Here is a 17,313-nt window from a genome sequence, read left to right on the forward strand (position 1 = left end):
GAAAGTTACTTAAAAATAGGGCGAAGTGAAACAATTTAAAGAGGCTATCTGCCACTGATGGGTCTCTGTTGATTTTCATTAATGCCACACTACAGGGAGTTTCTAGTTGAGAATGATAAAGATGGGGGCACCTGGGTGGCTCAGTCGGTTGGGCATCTGACTTCAGCTCAGGTCATGATCTCACAGCTCGTGAGTTCAGGCCCCACATCAGGCTCTGTGCTGACAGCTCAGAGCCTGGAGCCTGCTTCGGATTCTGTGTCTCCCTCTCTCTCTGCCCCTCCCCTGCTCATGCTCTGTCTCTGTCTCTCAACAATAAATAAATGTTAAAAAAAAAAATTAAAAAAAGAAAAGGATAAAGATTGATACAAGTAAATACAATTAGCTCCCTTTAGGAATATCACTGCCCACGAGAGTCTCAGGCACCCAAGAGGATAGAATCCACAAGGGATTGTTCTGTAGAGAATTAGGAGTAGCAAATACTTCCAGGTGTCACAGGAACACAAAAGAAAAGTTTTGTAGTTCAAAAGATGAAGAGCAGTGACCCTTCAATGGACAATAGAAGTAATTAATGTGTTCAAATGATAGACTGGATCAGAAGTGTTGGATATTTGAAAGTTTAGAAATTATGTGCATAATCTTTGAACCAGCATTTTCATAGTTAGACATGTATTCAAAGGAAATAATTAAGATGTGTACAAAGATTAATTTATAAGATCATCATCCATCATGAAAACAGCCAGAATCACTAACCCATCACTAACAAATGTATGAATAAAATGTGTCCATAATATGGGATATTCAGCAATAAAAAGAAATGATGGTCTGATAGTGCTACAACATGGGTGAACCTCAAAATCATTATGTTAAGTGAATAAAGCCAGTCTCAAAGTACAACATATTATATGATGTCATTTGTATGAAACGTCCAGAATTTAGACAAACCTAGAGATACAGGAAGTAGATTAATGGCTGCCTGGGTCGAGGAGGAGTGGAGAGGGGGAGAACTATGATGGGTATAGGTTTCTTTTTGGAGTGACAAAAATACCCTAAAATTAGATTTTGGTGACAGTTACCCAACTCTGAATCCACTGAAAACCATTAAATTGCACACTTTGAATGGCTGAATATTATGGTATGTAAATTATAGCTGACCCTTGAAAAATGCAGGGGTTGAGGGTGCCAAACTCTCGAGGTTAAAAATCCAAGTACAATTTTTTTAAGTTTATTTATTTATTATGAGACAGATAGAAAGAAAGAGCAAATGCACGTGAGCAGGGGAGAGGCAGAGAATCTCAAGCAGGCTCCGTGCTGTCACGGGGCTCGAACTCACAAACAGTGAGATCATGACCTGAGCTGAAACCAAGAGTCCAATGCTTATCCTACTGAGCCTCCCAGGTGCCCCTCAAGTACAATTTTTGACTTTCCCAAAACACAACTACTAAAATCCTACTTTTTTTTTTTTTTTTTTAATTAATGTTTATTTTTTGAGAGAGAGACAGAACACAAGCAGGGGGAGGGGCAGACAGACAGGGAGACAATCTAAAGCAGGCTCCAGGCTCTGGGCTGTCAGCACAGAGCCCAATCGATGTAGGGGCTTGAACCCACGAGCCAAAAGATCATGACCTAAGCTGAAGTTGGATGCTTAACCAACCGAGCCACCTAGGCCCCCCTAACAGCCTATGTTTGATTGGAAGGAAGTCTTACCAATAACATAAATAGTTAATTAACACATATTTTGTACGTTATATGAATTATATACTGTATTCTAACATTAAAGCAAGCTAGAGAAAAGAAAATATTAAGAAAGTCCTAAGGAAAAGAAAATGCATTTATAGTACTGTATTATAAAACATCCACATACAAGTGGACCTGTGCAGTTCAAACATGTGTTGATCAAGGGTCAACTGTCTATCCCAATAAAGCTGTTAAAAATATTACTCATCACAGTGTTGCTTAAAATAGAAAAGAAAATTGAAAAAAGAAACCATAAATAACCAACAATAGGGTTGGGTGCATAAATTATTCTGAGCCTATAAGATGTTACATAGCCACTAAAAATAGGTCCACAGAGGGGCGCCTGGGTGGCTCAGTCGGTTAAGCGTCCGACTTCAACTCAGGTCACGATCTCGCGGTCCGTGGGTTTGAGCTCTGCGTTGGGCTCTGGGCTGATGGCTCAGAGCCTGGAGCCTGCTTCCGATTCTGTGTCTTCCTCTCTCTCTGCCCCTCCCCCGTTCATGCTCTGTCTCTCTCTGTCTCAAAAATAAATAAACGTTTAAAAAAAAAATTTAAAAAAAAAAATAGGTCCACAGAAGACTGTACAATGATTCAATTAGGTAAAATATGTCTATGTATATGGAATCTTTATGAAAAGGTCTAAAAATATGCCAACATATTTCTTACAGTGATCTTATATGAATCTGTAGGATTAAGGATGAATTTTTTCCTCTTTGCCGATTTAAACACAATGACCATGACTTTCACAGCAATAATCACATGTAATATTTTACTGAGTACTCATGACGTGCCAGGCAGGGCCTGGGCTAAGTGACCGGATGTACTGCATTTATTCCTCCAACAGCCCTATAAAGCAGGCACTATTAACTGCTATTAGTTCACAGATGAGGCCAGTAAGGTTGCAGGAGGTGAATTTACTCAAGGTAGCACAGTCTGCTAGGTAGCAAATACTAAGTCTTAACTGTTGGTCTCCAAGGTGGAGAGCATACACCCCCAACGATGTGTGCAAGGTGGGGTACAGAAATACACATTAAACTTCTGCTTATATACTTCTGTCTCACCCTTAAAGCTTGTGTTTGGGACATGTTTTCTACTGCAACATAACCCATTTGCTTACTTTGCGTCAGGCACATTTCTAAGGGCTTTGTAGATGCTCAGGTAATGCTCACAGCAACCTGAGCTACAGAACCCAAGCTCTTACCTGCCATGCTACTGTGCACAACAAGCAATTTACAAGTAAATATGCAAATTGTGGTTTGCTGGAAGTTTTAAAAAAATGTTTAACATTTACTTATTATTGAAAGAGAGAGAGCATAAGCAGGGGAGGGGTAGAGAAAGAAGGAGACACAGAATCTGAAGCAGGCTCCAGGCTCTGAGCAGTCTGCACAGAGCCCGACGCAGGGCTCGAACCCACAAATCATGAGACCATGACCTGAGCCGAAGTCAGACACTTAACTGACTGAGCCACTCAGGTGCCCCAAGGAAGTTGTTTTCTTTTTTTAAATTAGAAGATACATAACCAAAAATATAACTGTGTCTTACACATACATTTCCAAATAATAAGAGAAGATACAAAGTTGGACTTCCTTTTCGGGAGGAGGTGTGCCTGCCTACATGCGTGCATGTGTTTAAAGACAGTGACAATCTTATGATTTGGAGTGAAGAATAACATTTCCTCTCTTGCTAGTGGGTCTTCGTTTGCTCCTTATGATCCATCTGCCTCCATTTCCTGGCAGACAGACAGGAGATGACAGGAGAGTGTGGGTAATTCTTTCTTGTTCCCTCCCACCTCTGGGCTACTTCCCTTGCAGTGACTGCTCCCTCAGGGACTCCATCCCCTACTGGGGGCTCCTGCTCGATGGTTTCTGGTCCCACCTGGCTCAGGTAACCACAGTTCTGCCCTTGGTCCCTTTTCACCTTGGGGTTGGTGACAGCTTACCCTGCTGCTAGCCTGGCACCTCAACCCTATTTGTTTCCTTAGTCCTGCCCACACATCTGAGAGTAATTCCTTCATTAATTTTCTTACATTTGAACCATCAGAGGAGAATCTTGTTTCCTGCCAGGATCCTGACTGATTGACACTCTCCTCTAGGCCCAAACAAGAGACTTTACAAAATTTGAAGGGGTAAAGCTGACCTACTCAGTGTCAGAGTTCAGAATTCCATCCTCAGTGAGAATATATCCCAAGGACCTTCCCTGCATCTCTAACCAAGAAATGATCATTGTTAAGCACAGATGAAGTTATAAAAAAATATTTTCATAAAGCTTGATGCGAACTCTGCCAGGAACACATGTGTGATTTCGACCACATGCCTGACCTTAGTCTCTTGTCTAAAGCCAACTCCGGAGCAGCCTGAGGACAGCTCGCCCCACCTTGCTCTCTGTCCAAACCACAGTGGTGACCCAGCTCCACCGCAGCACTGAGCGCTGGGGCCTGGCCTCTGACTGCAGAAAGCAAGGAGACAGACAAAGGGGCCAGACTGTCATTCTCTGGGCTCTAAGGACTGTCAGATGCCCCTGAACACAGTCCAGATTCCCTTCTGGAAGCCAATCTGTCAACACATGCTACCAAGCATGTATGCAAAGTCTTCTTGGGCAAGTCATGACACCAGATCCAGGAAGTAGACGGCAAACAAAAGTCAGCACTGGGCTGCAAGAAGGCCAGTCAGGCCAATACTGTCAACCTCTTTGTCTTCCTTTAGAGCTAAGGAATTGGACACTAAGGCAGACCCTATCAGTGGCAGAGGGAGTGCTCCACAGCTATTACTAACCTAGTCAGAAGGCTTGGAGCAGACATCTGGGGCAGGCAAACCTGAATTTAAATGCACCCTATAAATATCAATCTCTCTTTCTTCCTGCTTCCTGGAGATAGAATAATAAGATAACACTTCAAAAGGAAGAATTCCTCACCAGAACAGGCAATTAGATAACTTGCCTTTCAAAAGAGATTGCTGGAATGTTAAGGAGGTCTGGGTTGAATCCTCAGTATAGGGCTTCATGATTTAATCGCTTTGATCAAAAACCCAGAAGTTGCCCTTGTTTCTTTGTTTGTTTGGTTTTTTTAATCTCCTGTATGTAGTTCACCAGCAAGCCCTGTCAGCTCACATCCAAGAGATATAGAAAATTCACCCATTTCTCTGTTATCTCTCTTCTAAAATGAGGGCCCAAACCACCAGACTTTCCTTCTACTCTGGGGTACCTACCTTACTCACCTGCCACTCAGGAACTAGAAGGATCTTCTTAACGCCTACTCAGATCACGTGACTTTTCTGCTTTAAAACCCTCCAATGGCGTCCCATTGCACTTAGAATAAAATCCAAGCTCTTCACTGGGGCTCTAAAGAGCCTCTAATCTCTTGGCCCCCAAGGAGACTCCTCTTTCCTAGGCTCAGACATTCCAGCCACATGGGTTTCTCTTTCCTGTTGTTAAGTGTGCCAAGCCGTTTCCTGCCTCGGGGCATTTGCGCTTGCTGTTTACCCCACCCCAAATATTTTCTGCCCCCAAAATTCTTTGTCATCAATCCTGCCTCAGCTCAAATATCTTCCCTTCACAAAGGACTTCTTGAACAAGCAGCTTTTCTAATGTGCCTTACCACATTCATCACCCTGTTTTATTCTTCATGTTATAAATATGTATATATACTATATTAGTTGTTTTTGCTTTGTTATCTTCCCAAATAGAGCATAAGCCCTGTGAGGACCAGAAATTTATTATATTGTTCACTTGAAACAGTCATAGCATTCAGTAAATACTCAAAAAATATTTGTCAAAGGAACAAGTTGTGGGTATAAATATAAGCATTGAACAATAATGAGTCCCCAAGAGTCCATGACAAGTTAGTTAATATTTGTTAAGTCTGTTTTCTAATTCACAAGTGATACTAACAAGTGCCTAGTGTTTACTCTTTTAACTCTTACAAGAGTTACAAGTTATATATTGTAGAGTTATAAGTTATATAACTTACATGAGTCTACATGTATGCTTTTATAACCAAGCTTTAACTATAGTATAGTCTGAGAAACTATAAACACTGAGCCAGCTGAAGTCATAAAAGTTTCTCTTCATTAAATTGCAAAGCTAATTCCTTGAAGAGCATGCTGTTATGTGACATCCCTCAGGCTTTGCAAACAGCTCTGACAAGAAAAGAGCACAGAGCTTTTTCAGGGGTGGGATGGGATGGAGAATATTACGGGACCACACAACAGCTTGACTTCACAGTTAGACCCGGGGCTGGAATATTCAAATTGCGTCCTCAAGTGGTACATTGCAATCCGGGTGCTTGTGTTGACTTTGGCCATGGACTATGCAACAAACACATTAGACTCTAATCTTGAAACACGAGGCTGCCAGAGACATTTTATCACACCCCATTTAACTCTGCCCTAATTTTGCTTATGCTGGGGCATATACTTCATATTGTTTTTCATGGTGCATTTATCAGGTTCTAGAAGCCAGGGAGGGAAGTTTAAACCCCAGACATTACTCTCGACCTCGCTTCCCTCTTCTTTCTCATTCAATTCTTCACCAAGTTCAATGCAGTTTACCTCCTGAAGGTTTCTGATATCAGTCCACTTCTGTCTCCATGATCACCTCCCTGGTCTGGGCCACCCACAGTTCTTGCTGGGGACCTCTGCGGCGGCCCCCTAACCGGTTCTCTGCCTTCATTGTCACATCTCCATTTGAACACTGAAACCAGACTACTCACTTGAAACACAAATCTGGCCATATCATATCCCTGACACCATCAGACAGGATGGCATGCCCTTTGATAAACATCTTCACAGTTCTTCTCACTTTCCTTCCTTGTGATTATCCTCACCTGACTTCACATTTATGTGATGACTTCATCACCTCTGTTCCCTCTTAGACTTTAAGTTCCATGAGGTCACAGATACTGCCTGACCTCACTTGCTATTGTGTCCCCAAGTGTTGGGCACAGTGCCTGGCACCATTGCAGGTGCTCATAAGTATTTGCTGATGAATAACAGAATGAATGAGTCTCTATATCCTTAGCCTCTGACTCAATACCTGAACACAGAGAGAGCAATATTTGCTGAAATAATTAATTAATTAACTAAGTAATTAAATAAATTTACTCTGACACTGGAACTAGCCACAATTCCTAAATAGGTCCTAAGCTCAGTTTCTCCTTTCCTCATAAGGTCTCATGTTCTGGACCTTTCTATGTCAAACACACACACACACTTCAACCAAATCACTCAAAAGACCTACTCTTCATTACCCAGAGATATTTTCCCTAAGAATTACTGCTGTCATAAAACTCCTCATCCTCTTTTACAAGAACATTAAATGAGTTCAACCAACATAATCTTTACACTCTAGCAAAACAAAGTTGCCAAATACCACTAGTAAATGAAGAATGTTCAAGGGCACCCACTAGATTCTGGTGTCCTCAGTTCTCATTTAAGGACCAACTCTGCAGTTGTTTCATTTAAATTCAGAGCACAAAGACATCCAGGGGATAAATGGCTATCCCACTTCACAGGATATTACCTCAACTCCCATCCAACGTTCTCTAAAGCATTCTCCCCGCTTAAGATTTCCTGGAATGGCATGGCTGCAAGTTTAAAAGTAATGTCTTGGGGGCCTCCCCAGAATGCCATTTGTTAAGGTGTGGTGTTTAATACTGGTTAATAAGTTTACCTTGGACCCCACCCAAGGGAATCATCAAAAAGAAGCGCTTGGGTGGCTCAGCGGGTTAAGCCTCTGGCTCTTGATTTTGACTCAGGTCGTGATCTCCTGGTTCGTGAGTTCAAGCCCTGTGTTGGGCTCTGTGCTGACAGTGCAAATCCTGCTTGGGATTCTCTCTCTTCTCTTTGCCCCTCGCCAGCTTGCGCTCTCTCTCTCTCTCTCTCTCTCTCAAAATAAATAAATAAGCTTAGAAAAAAAGCATTCATCGGGGCACTGTCTTCTACAATGAATGATGAGAATAAGAGTTACTATTTACTCAGTGTTTTACTACGTACTCTGCACTGTGTTTAGCTCTGTATGTGCAAAAATCCTATGAGAAGATATTGTTATTATAAGGAGGACATTTAGTCTCAGAATAGTTCAGGAACTTACTACCTTTTTTTATGTTTTATTTATTTAAGTAATGTCCACATGCATTGTGGGCCTTGAACTCACAACCCTAAGATCAAGAGTCACACACTCTTCCAACTGAGCCAGCCAGGTGCCCAAGAACTTACCAGTTATTAAATCACAGAGCTAAAGCCCATGTTCTTGATTATCACTGCATATAATAGGGCTATGAACACCAAAAGGAGACACACACACACACACACACACACAGAGAGAACGAGAGAGAGAGAGAGAGAGAGAGAGAGAGAGAGAGTCATCCCAAATTCTTTTTTCATAACTTGCAGGATATAAATGACAATATTATAGGTGCTCTAGATTTTTCTTCAGTTAAAAACTTTGGCAAGCATTTAAAAAATAGTAAGTATATTAGCCAGCTTTTATTAGGTTATGTTTCAGTAACAACAAATCCAAAATATCTGTGGTTTACAATAAAATAAATGTATTTCCTGTTCATGTTACTTGTCCGCATGGGTCAGCTGAGGCTCTGATCCAAATATCTTCTCTGTTCTAGGTATCATCCTGGGATTTGATGGCCACTTGGCAGAGAAAAAAAAGCGGGGGGGGGGGGGGAAATGGCAAACCCTTGTGACAGCCCTTAAGTCTTCTGCATGGACATGACACCCGTCATTTCTTCCCACATCCTACTAACCAAAGCAAGTGGCATGGCCAGACTTGACATCAATGAGTTAGAGAAGTATTCTCCTTTCACAAGATAGGCAATGCCAGTTTCATGGAAATGACTGAGGAGCAAGTTCATTACTGGCAAAGGAGCCCAATAATCAGTAGTAATAATATAATTTACCAAAACAAATGAAGATGGAAGCTCCTAAGGGTCAGATATAATCAACACATCCCACCCATGCTACTTGAAAGTAGAAAGAAATAAACAACAGAAAAACTCAACCCAAATTGGCTTAAGCAAAAAGGGAGACTTACTGGCTTGGGTTAGTGAAAGTGCCATTGACTTAGAGGTGGGGTTTGATACCCTGGCCCAGACACTCAAATGAAATGATGTCATTAGAACCTAATCTATCTGTCCTCTCTACCCCCTCTCATTTTCCTCATCTTTACCTATGCTTTTCTTTGTGCTGGCTTCATCCTTAAGTAAGCAAGCTGCCCGCGGCTCACGGCTGATAGCCTTAGAGCTCCAAACCAACAAAAAGAAACATGTCCTCTTCTGACAGATCCTGAACAGGTCCCAAGATTGGCCCTAATTGGACCAACTTGGGTACCAATCAGTCAACATGGCCAGAGGGTTCAGTGTTTTTTTATCTATCCCTGGGTCACTCCTAGAGCAGATATGGGCCCCAGTGAAGCCCCTCACACTGAGAGTAGTATTGCCTCTTTTTTTCTAAATTTCCTGAAATAACAAAATCCCTGAGGAGTGTCAATATTATCTGATTTCAAAACATTCACAGTGACTTGCATAGTCAAACAGATTCAAGAGATTGGCATTTTTACAATATTTACTAAAGCTACCATCTGTAACAATTTTTCTTCTCTTGCCTCACAAATCCAACTTGTCTTCATTACAAACAATAACGAATAAGATGATGTGAAAGATTAACTTAACATTTACTGACTAAAACAGAGGAAATACTAAATAAAACAAATTTTGAGTTGAAACCTAACCTAACCTACTTAGAAAGGTCAGACCCAAATATCTGCCATCCGGGATATGAAGCAAATACTCATATTCCATTCCCATGCCACAAAAATCACTGCATACTAATCTGGGAGATTTTAATTAGGGAAATCTGTGCTGTGAATTACTGGTTAATTTTAAGCAAAACAGTGGTCCACAAATTAATATTTCTACCTGGGCAGACGGTAATATGATATCTGTCCATTGCATAAACTAAATAATTACAATGTCTTCAGCACATTTCTCCTCTTTTGTTATTTACAGCAACACTAGCTACTGTCACCAAGAGACCCCAAATTTCAATGGTTTATGGTTTAAGACAAGAAAGCTTTATTCTTCATTAAGGTAACTCTCCACAGTGGGTGTTCCAGACTAACAGGCAGCTCCCATTTGCTGCAGTAATTCTGGCACTCAGCCTGAATCTGGTCTCTTAGCCTGTGGCTCTCCAACCTCTAGGAAAGGGTTTTCTTAACCTTGACAAAATTTGAACCAGACAAAGCTTTGTTAGGAGAGGATGTCTTGTGCATTGTAGAATGTTCAGCAGCATCCCTGGCCTTGACTTACTAGATTCCAGGAACTCCTCAACCCAAGTTGTGACAACCAAAAATGTCCTCAGACTACCAAATGCTCACTTGTGGGGTGGGAGGGCAAAAAGTTCCCCTAGTTAGGAACCAATGGTCTAAAACTAGGCCTGTAATTAGTTTTGTTAAGATTACCAGGTGATTCCCCCCAAAGGCAAGGGAATTAAAAGCAAAAAAGAACTATTGGGACCTCATGAAGATAAAAAGCTTCTGCACAGCAAAGGAAACAATCAACAAAACTAAAAGCCAACCAACGGAATGGGAAAAGATTGGCAAATGACATATCAGACAAAGGGCTAGTATCCAAAATCTATAAAGAGCTCACCAAACTCTACACCCAAAAAACAAATAATCCAGTGAAGAAATGGGCAGGAAACATGAATACACATTTCCCTAAAGAAGACATCCAGATGGCCAACAGGCACATGAAAAGAGGCTCAACGTTGCTCCTCATCAGGGAAATACAAATCAAAACCACACTCAGATACCACCTCACGCCAGTCAGAGTGGCCAAAATGAACAAATCAGGAGACTATAGATGCTGGCGAGGATGTGGAGAAACAGGAACCCTCTTGCGCTGTTGGTGGGAATGCAAACTGGTACAGCCTCTCTGGAAAACAGTGTGGAGGTTTCTCAAAAAATTAAAAATAGACCTACCCTATGACCCAGCAATAGCACTGCTAGGAATTGACCCAAGGGAGACAGGAATGCTGATGCATAGGGGCACTTGTACCCCAATATTTATAGCAGCACTCTCAACAATAGCCAAATTACAGAAAGAGTCTAAATGTCCATCAACTGATGGACTGATGAAATTGTGGTTTATATACACAATGGAATACTACGTGGCAATGAGAAAGAATGAAATATGGCCTTTTGTAGCAACATGCATGGAACTGGAGAGTGTTATGCTAAGCGAAATAAGTCATACAGAGAAAGATACGATATGTTTTCACTCTTCTGTGGATCCTGAGAAACTTAACAGAAGACCATGGGGGAGCGGAAGGGAAAAAAAAAAAGGTTAGAGAGGGAGGGAGCCAAACATAAGAGACTCTTAAAAACTGAGAACAAACTGAGGGTTGATGGGGGGGTGGGAGGGAAGGGAGTGTGGGTGATGGGTATTGAGGAGGGCACCTGTTGGGATGAGCACTGGGTGTTGTATGGAAACCAATTTGACAATAAATTTCATACTTAAAAAAAAATGATTACCAGGTGATTCCAATGTGTAATGAGGATTGAGAACCAATGTCCACATCATTAACTACATCCTAGAGAAATCCCAGAGAAAACCCAAGCAATTCTTCAGAGCCTTGGCTTTTATACAGCATTTCTACTCACCCGACATGAGCAAGGACCAGTCACAGGTATGTCCTCCCACCTCCCCACCCCCACGTAGGGGGGATAAGTGCTAGGAAACACAGTCCATGGCTGGGCAGCCACTTCTTAGCACCAACTGTATGGAAGGGGATTTGCAAATTTTTGTAGATAGAGGCATCTCTGCCTCATCTCTCAATTTCCCCCCTTTTGATAGAAGTTGCCTCCCCTCACATGGACAGTATCTCAGTCAAGGGCTGAACTAATGACAGGTCTTCCTAGAGAAGTGGTCTTTAAGCAGAACTGGTGTACCAAATCATTTTCTCCCCTCTGCCATCAGAGCTGTTATGTTATGAGCCAGAGCTGCTGCTCACCAATTACAACAGAGTACCTTCTAGGTACCAGGCATTATGCTAAGGGTTTTACATTTTTGTTTACCTATTTCACGCTTGCAATAACCTATGATAGGTGCTATTAAGTGTGCACATTTTACAAGTAAAGAATTTGTCTAAGGTCAAGGGCACAGATGAGGGGCATACCTGGACTGTGGGACTACCCAAGTTTATGCTCTTGACCATCAAGGCTACACTGATCCCTATAGGGAAAGCCCACCTCCAACAGAGGAGACTGAAGCCACACAGACAGCAGCACAGGCAGAGAAAGCAGAAACCCTAGGGCTGGCTCTGCTCCTGCCTTTACACGGTGTGTTTGTGCAAACCAGTAGATTCCTCTTTCCCCTTAAGGTACTTTAAATGATCTTTCTGTTATTTACAACCAAAGTCTTTATTGCTCTATCATGTGAAAGCATTAACCCATATGGGTTCTCCATTTCTGGAAACTAAACATTCTAGGATCACAGGACACTCAGGACGAAAGGTGGTACTGGGAGCTCTTCTCCCTATAGCCAAGGGTGCTGATCTTAGCCCCTCAGTTACTGGCAAAATGGCGTCCTCAGTGGGGGTAAATTTATTAGGCAACTCAACACCAACCAACACTACTGCTGCTGTGAGCTTGACCTGAGCTTCAGAGATTGTTCTGCATGGATGGTGAGGCTGAGTCTACACCTTGCAGCCATTTCTGGAAATTTAAAATCCTAAACCTGCTTTGGATGCCTACAGGGTTTCTTAACGCCTTAATCTCAGTTGGACCTTTCTCTCCTCATTCCCTTTTTACCACCATAGGAACTGAGCCTTCAGCTACTATGGATTTAGTTCTATCATCTGTTGGCTTACTTGTGGCAAGACTGCACACCTCTACGTGGGAACACAGATTGTTCCTTGCTTTCCTATTTTTATCCATCACTAGGCATCCCTGATGTGCACAGCTTGTTCAGATTACCAGTCACGCCTGATTAGTATCCATAAAACTGGTTATTTTCTTACTGAATTTCCTTGCAGGGCTGGGTCTAGTGCCCATGTATCCTCAGCCTAGTGACCACATCTATTTCTAAACCTTGGCCCCACCCAATGTAAACCACTTTGCTGTGGCTAACCATCTGTGGTGAACCAAGATCACCGACAATTTCATTCAACAAATACTTACTGCATCACTACGATGGTACTAAGTGCTGGGGGTACCAAGGTGAATAAGATATGTCGCATGATGATAAGATGTATCACACTCTTTGCCTTACCCCCTCAATAATTTTTATGAGGACCGGTTACGTGCCTGTCCGTGGCTAGTGTTGCTAATTACAACCATGAGCAAGATACACACGGTCCCTGCCTTCATGAAGCTTAAAAGTTAAGAGGAAGGGAGGGAGGGAGATAGAGAGAGAGACAGAGACAGATTATAAACAAGTAAATGCACAACAAAAACTAATTACAGAGACTGTTATAAGTACTACAAAAGGGAATAGAGTGACTATTGGAAAATAGGATAAAAAGAGAAAGAGATCCACTTGGACACAGTGGTCAAACTTCTAAGACCTTAAAATGTTTCCCTATTGTGTACTAATCTTCCATTACAGTGCTTAGAAATTTTCAAATGGCAGCCCGTCATGGTCTAAACGCAGCTTTTTGTGTGTGTTGTTTGGCCAACATAATATTTTTTTAAAAAATAATTCAAGTGAGCATAGTTCTCCAGCTTGCTCCAGGCCCCCTCCCTCCCCATTGCTTCCACTGAGCTTTGATTGTACACTTATGCAATCCGCCTGGTTGGCCCCTACCAGCATTTCAATTTTGTAACTCTTGACTCAATCCTCAAAATACTTGAGGCAATAGATGAGATCCTCTCCCTCTCAATTTGATAAATACACAAGTGTGTATGAAAGAAAGCACATCGTTGGCTGCTTGCAAGGTAGAAGAATGTAAGTCTGCCAACTCTTCAAGTAATAGCTCTTGCCTCAGTAATGACTTCAGCCACTCACTCGAGAATCCTAAGGGAGCATCTGAGACTGAGATACAGAGATGGGTATTCAGACTGGAAGCACTCATACATGAAACATAGGATTTATGTCCCATTTAAAAGACCAAGAGCACTAAAATGTAGCTGGGAATATTTAACAGCCATAAAGCAGTGAAGGCCTACCTAGAAAGCCTGTGAGTAACTAAGCAGACACACAAGACATTACGGACATGCTAGGTTAGGTCGCCAAGCATCAGAGTTTGTAAAAAAAAACATGACGGCTTAAATGGGGGCACTCAGAGTAATTACGTTTGGGCCTTTGCTTTATGAAACCCTGAAATTACAAGTCAGATAAATTAGGAGAGCAGTTCCTTGACAAAATGGTTTCTTCCAGGAAAACAGAAGGTCAGACCATGTATTTATTCACATAGCAAGGTCCCTGAATCGCTTCAAATATGTGTGTTTGTATGGGATTTATCTCATGTTTTGTTCCAGAAGAATTTACAAATAGCCTGTAATAATCCATAAAATACAGCCAGGAGGTGTAAAATAAAGGACTTCTTACCTCTCAAATCAGAGAGAACTTGGCCAGGTTAGAATGTCAGTGTTTTTCTTAGCTAATATTAATACCTCCCAAGTTCTCCATTTCCACTGTATAAAAAGAGTAGAATAATTTTACATACTGCAAGGAGTGGTTGAGGGATTAAATTACACAATCTCCATAAAGCATGCAGTACACTGATCAGATTTTTGTTATTAGATTAGAACTCCTAAAAAATGAGATAGATCATATCATAACATAGAAGGACAGTATCAGAAGCCATGGCCAAATGAGGATCAGAAATGGAGTCAGTTCAGGGGCATGTGTTTGGCTTAGTCAGTTGAGCATCAGACTCTGGATTTTGGTTCAGGTCATAATCTCACGGTCGTGGGATCAAGCCCTGTATCAGGCTCTGTGCTAACAGTATGGGGCATGCTTGCGATTCTCTCTCTCTCTCTCTCTCTCTCTCTCTGTCACTCTGCCCTTCCCCTGCTCATGTGCAAGCACACATTCTCTCTCTCTCTCTCAAAATAAAACAAACTAAAAAAGAAAAAGAAAAGAAAAAGAAAGAAAGAAATGAAGTCAGTCCAGAAGTCTCTATACAAAATGTTAAGCAGTTTCTCCCCTGGTGGTGGAGTTACAGTTGTTTCATTTTATTCTCCCCCTTGATCCTGAATTGCTTTAATATTACTTTTAGCATCAGATAAAACAGTAAAGCAGTTTCCATTTGGGGTGAAGAAATTTAGAGGAAGTTCAGATGTATCTGAAACTGTAAATCAAGGGCAAAACTGGATTCTACTCTCAAACACTTGATTTCATGCATCCTCCGAGGAGATAAGCCCAGCACCATGGGCACACTTGTAAATTATAGGTCTAAATTTACATATCCAGGACTACAGGACTAGTGAGCTCAAAGCTGCAGCAGGAAAGCCAAAGGTGTTGATGACCACAGCAGACAGGCTCACACGTGGTGATGCCACATGGGGCCCTAAACTCCCACACATTATTCTATAAGTAAAGCACTTTCCAGGCCACCCACATTTATACTAACAGTTAAAATATAGGGGAAATCAAGAATGTTCATGCATAACTGTCATAGTGCCCAGATTTCATGCCTGCCCTTTGCTGACATTTGCTCTTTGCCTAACTTCAAAGCAGTGAGCCTGGGAGAATCATCTACATTTTTATAGTTGACCAATAAATCTGACTTTCTTTTTCTCATGTAGACCAATAAAGCATTTATTTACATGTGGAATCACTTATAAATAGAGTATTTTATTAAACTCATAAAGATATCTCAGAACACACACCATCTTTCCAGGAACAATGAATAAATTTTCAGGTTTAAGATTTGCTTGGGATTAGCTCTTTCTACCACTTGACCTGATCAACTGCCATAAGGCCATTTATTTCATTAAATTTCATCTAATAGAGATTTTCAGGCTCATGCTCTCAGAGTTTTACCGCCATAATTACAGATTACACGTATTTTGATATTCATTTTTTTCCCCCTAGGGCACTTTCCCCTTTAAACCAGGTCGAAGAAAATTTTAAGACTGAATTAAAATCTTTTTAAAATTTAAAAGAATTTTAAATTAATTTTTAGAAGTGTGCTAGTGGCTTTTGTCTCTAAAATGTGCCAGACACTCGCTAGGCCCTGGGGGTATCATGCAAAACACACACAGTCCTTTACCTCATGGAGTGGATAGTGCAGGGAGAATGTGCATGTATGGTCACACAAGCCTGTGCAACCACAGGCAGGGCGCTCAGAGACCATATATAGTGGCCATGACAATGCACCGCGTGCATCTCTGACTGCAGGGAGCGTAGCTCACTGACAGTCCTGGCTGCTGCTCCTCCAGATCCTTTGGCCAATGGCTGAGCGTGGTGGGCGAATTCTGTGCCTCCAATAGGCAGCTTGTGCTTGAGGACACTCTATTGGCCTCCCTGAAGTGTTCTTGGAGTGTGCAGAGTTTGACACCCTTCCCACTTCTCCTTCATCTTTCACAGAAGCCGACCTGCATCACCGTCTGAAGGCTCTCTCCATCTATTTCTGCTTCTCCAGCTCCTCCTGCCTCCTCCCCTAAAAAATCCCTTGCACATCTAATCGCTTTTTGACATCTGCTTCTCAGAGGATCTGAACTAATACAGCATATGAGAGAGGAACACACCAATTTTTAGAAGTCAGGGAAGGCTTCTGCAGGAGGTGCTAACCGAGATATGACTGTAAGTAGAATGCACTGAAGCCAAGAGGAAGAGAAGAGCATTCCAGATATGTATTAGCATGTGCAAAGGTCCTCTAGTTACAGGAAAAAGTGTGTCCAGATGGAAAAAAAATAAGAGAGGAAGAAAAGAGCATTAGGTGCTTTGCCTAGAATAGAAAGAGAGACAGAGAGAGAATGAGAAGAAGAAGAAGGTACAGAAGTGGACAAGGACCAGATAAAGAGAGAAAAATAAAAATATCCATTCCTGCTCTCCATAGTGAGGTCAATATGGTGCTAGAGTTAAGAAGAAATACGCTGTGTAGGTCAGGGCCCCATTTAATTTTTCATAAGAATTTATTTACTCATTTAGTTTTAATGTCTTACTAAGAAAGGCCAACAAAGAACAAAGCCAACTCTGCATAATTCCTCAGGTTATTGTAACACTTTCGGTAAAGTTAAAGCATTAATACGGTACAGGCCAAGGTGTTATCACAAAAGACTACAAAATACAATTTAATTGAGATAAACATGTGTTTCTCTTTTATATAATGGTCTACACAGAAGCAGGTTGTCTAAGGCAGGTGAAGAGCTCTGTTCTTTTTTTTTTTTTTTAATATAATTTATTGTCAAATTGGCTTCCATACAACACCCAGTGCTCAACCCAACAAGTGCCCTCTTCAATGCCCATCACCCACTTTTCCCTCTCCTCCACCCCCATCAACCCTAAGTTTGTTCTCTGTATTTAAGAGTCTAAAGAGTTCTTTTCTGTTGGATCACACCGGGACGCATGATGGTGGGTTGGTGCTGCCATCTTTCACAATGGTTTCCAACATGGCAGCTCCAGAT

General features: G+C 41.6%; 1 protein-coding gene across 4 annotated transcripts in view; it reads right to left on the bottom strand.

Annotated features, from left to right (window-relative positions):
* FRMD4B (FERM domain containing 4B) overlaps positions 1–17,313 on the bottom strand; it is a 322,570-nt gene that overhangs the window by 268,820 nt on the left and 36,437 nt on the right. For 2 of the 4 annotated variants that reach the window (XM_042979397.1, XM_042979396.1), the window contains exon 1: positions 6,279–6,550. The exons of 1 other annotated variant lie outside the window; for it this stretch is intronic. The gene's annotated coding sequence lies outside the window, so the exon portion shown is untranslated. Of the gene's footprint in view, positions 1–6,278; positions 6,551–17,313 lie in introns of those variants that run through there. One more of the 4 variants, XM_042979398.1, reaches the window with a different exon arrangement.

The sequence above is a fragment of the Panthera tigris genome, chromosome A2 (genome assembly GCF_018350195.1).
Source record: "Panthera tigris isolate Pti1 chromosome A2, P.tigris_Pti1_mat1.1, whole genome shotgun sequence".
Lineage (NCBI taxonomy): Eukaryota > Metazoa > Chordata > Mammalia > Carnivora > Felidae > Panthera > Panthera tigris.